Source organism: Bombus impatiens, unplaced genomic scaffold (assembly GCF_000188095.3).
Source record: "Bombus impatiens unplaced genomic scaffold, BIMP_2.2 scf_3474, whole genome shotgun sequence".
Taxonomy (NCBI): domain Eukaryota; kingdom Metazoa; phylum Arthropoda; class Insecta; order Hymenoptera; family Apidae; genus Bombus; species Bombus impatiens.
The window spans coordinates 163,511-166,912 of NT_179893.1; the positions used below are offsets into that span (position 1 = coordinate 163,511).

Here is a 3,402-nt window from a genome sequence, read left to right on the forward strand (position 1 = left end):
AGACCCGCCGAGGGGTGCCGGAAATTGCCGAGCACGCGGACGCACGATTCGCCCGGCAGACACACGGATTTTTCGTTTCGTACGGAACGAGATTGAAAAGCACAGCATCAGCTTTCAATTCATTCCGCGTAATTTTAACCTATACTCATGTGCCTATGCACCTGAATATAATTCCCGGAATCTAATTGCGTCGCGCAGCCTGGACCAAAGAGAGAATCGACGCTGAACGGATGAGTGACCATGGTAGAATGGTCGAAACGTGGAAAATGAAATACACGTTCGGTCTGTGAGGATGGCAAAAACGAAATTGAATGGACGAGAAAGATCGTTGGACCGGAGATTTGAAAAAGAATTCACTGGCTAACTGAACCTGACTCCTGCATCGATCGAGATGCTCCAATAACTGATGGACTTTCTGCGCGTAAATGTCCACTATCCACGATACGTTTGCTTCAATAGCACAATTGTGCTCTCTGTACTCTGTTGTAAAAGCTTATTCATAGCCCATGCACTCGTGTATCTTGGTTCCCATTGCTCGAAAAAGCTAGAAGCTGAACGTTTTGTTTCAAAGATGGATACCCGTCTCTTTAAAAAATATTCCAAGATTTTAAAGCTTTCCAATTGCTAAATGCGCGTAATTTTATTTCCCCGCGTAACCATTGTCCAATTTAACAGTATACGCTCCAAAGATTTAACGGAGTCGTAAAAAATTATGATTATAACATTATTCTACGCACGGCTAAATGGCAATTACTTGTGCCTAGAATTACAGTTAAACGGTAATTACGACCGTTTACAGCGTATCGCGATACACAACAGGCAAGAAAGCAAAGGAAGTGATCTCAAAGATGCGATCGTTAATGCGCATTTTAATACGCACATACAATCAGGTGAATACATATTTATACTGCGTGTGCAGCGGATACAGCACTGAAAATACTGGAAGCTCACTGACTCGGCAAATAAAAAAGAAATGGAAAAAACGAGTTTATAATAGAATTCGTTTCTAGAACACATATCTAAGGAACAGGATCGGTGGATAAATGTCTTAAGTAGAACTTGAATTTTCAGTAACATTCAGTGACTTGTGGAAATACTTGAATACTTACTATAAAAATATATTATAAAATATTCCATGAGTACATTGTGCGTGTTATATAAAATATTTTAAAATTTTACTAATTTTTCAATCGATATCATAATTATATCGATAAAGTTTAAAACAAATCTGAATGTATATAATACATAGAAGTTACAAGACATATATTGCAAACATATGTATGTCTAGTAAAAAACAAAAGAACAAAAAGTATCATACTGTATAAATAGCCATCTTAAACAGATATAATATGTGTTAAATATGGCCCCACTGAATAACGAGGTTTATTAACATAAAACAAGATAATTGATTTAAATACTTCTCTGATCTGTGCGGAACTTTACTTGAACTAAATACTTTGTAATTTCTATATACATTCTCAGATTTGTTTCACGCGTTGCTAATATAATCATAGTGTTCGGGTCTCGTACCAGTGCTAATGAAATTTCAAAACGTCTAGTATAACACATATAACACATTAAAAAAAAACAGTCTACAAATGTTCGAATACCTTCGTGAATAATAGTTTCTTCTCAAGTTACACATGTATAACCATATGTCTGCTTCTTATTTATTACATTTCATGTAGCAAATTGTTTATAGCAATTGTAAATAACCAAAAAAAAAAAAAAACAGACAAACAGACATGGACTTTCACCTGAACAGTATAAACCGTTGGCCAACTCGAGCAACGCCAGATTGTACTTGGTAAACGTTTTTATTGTGTTTCTTATCGAAGCATGACAACGCGGCGTGCTGTTTCGATCGATCCATCGGATCTGTTGAGGCAGGCCGCGATTTTCTTGCTGACGATAAACCGAGCGTCGCGTTCTCTAAGCGTAAACGCGCACAAGAGGAAGGTGGGAGGAGGCGCGCGAGCCGGTCGAGTGAGAAGTTCGCGATGCGAGAATATCCCCAGCGTACGACATGGCCGACCGCGGTTGGCAATTTGCGCCAAGCTCGCTTTTATAGCTAGGGAATGTTTCATGAAGCTGCACCGAACCTATACTGCATAACGTGACGATCGTTAGAACGTTTCTCGGAAGCACGTAACGACTTGACACTGCAAAACTTTGGAGAAGGAATATGGAAACGAATGCGTTGGTTGAAACGATGGTTTCAGTCTCAAATGGGGAACAATTTCGATGCTCGACGATAGAACCGTTATAATAGTGTTATATTGGTCGGGACCTTACCCGACCAGGTATCGAGGAGGTTATGATTCCAAGAAATCCCGAGTAATTTTTTTCTACGTTGAACGCTATAGGAATATGGATAGCCGACACATTTGTCCGTTTAACGTACAATGACTTAAGAAAGTAGGTATATAACCATTGATCACTTAGGTCAGGTATATTCTACCATGTTATACAACTAACTGTATATTTTGAATTAGCTTCTCGTTACATTGATTTAAATAATGGTGTCGAGTGCTGTATCATAGAAGTCTTCGCAAGCCTTCGTTCACTTTATGAAGTAGCCACTTGTGTTGAAATATATGCTAGATATATTTCTAATTATTATCAAAGGAAGCATATTCGTGGGAACATCTTTCTTTATCATCGAGCGCGAGTAGGATACGAATATCTGACAAACTCGTTTCTTTCTTCTTTTCGTTCGTTTTTCACTTGTTTCTTCTCTTCGAAAACCAGCGGAGATAGCGAGGGTCAGCTAATGAAATAAAATCCCCGCCAATCAACATGGCACAACCGTATCTGAAATTCTGTCAGATTCGTTGGCGTGTTCCTTTGATCCTGTTACCTGGATGGTTAATTGGATGCCCCGCTTAAAAGCGTATTACGACGCTGAAGCAGTTATCTGCACCGAGGAAAGTGGTCTACCGCTACGAGTTTCCAGTATCAAGTCCGATCGAGCTCGATTAAGTGCCTCGTCCTTGCTCGCTGCTTGCAAAAAGTTTCGTTATGCAACCGCACCGAATTCTCGTGGAATCTGAAACTGAGACCGAGGGTCGATGAATATTCCAAGCAGACGGGCGCGTGTCTGCGGCGCGGCGGTGGGACGCGACAACTTGAAAAATTCAAGTTGCTTGCCAGATCCCACGGAGAAATCGAAAGAAGAAGAAAAAAGTTTTGACCGAGAAGTTAAACCGCTGCATACTTCACAACCAACCGAAGTTCCATCGATCGTATACTGTTACCCACGCGGTGGAGGAGCTTCTTGCGGCTTGATCTTCCGCGTGCGTGCCTCGTATACGAAGTCGCTGAAATAGCGATCGATGTCCCTTTTATGGGGACTAATATGCCAAGTCCAGCAGTCTGACTCGTCTGATAGCGGCGGCCCTC

At 40.6% G+C, this 3,402-nt stretch overlaps 1 protein-coding gene across 9 annotated transcripts in view; it reads right to left on the bottom strand.

Moving 5' to 3' along the window:
- The window catches only part of LOC100740564 (MAP7 domain-containing protein 1), a 199,446-nt gene that overhangs the window by 140,848 nt on the left and 55,196 nt on the right, over positions 1-3,402 (bottom strand). The window lies entirely within an intron of this gene.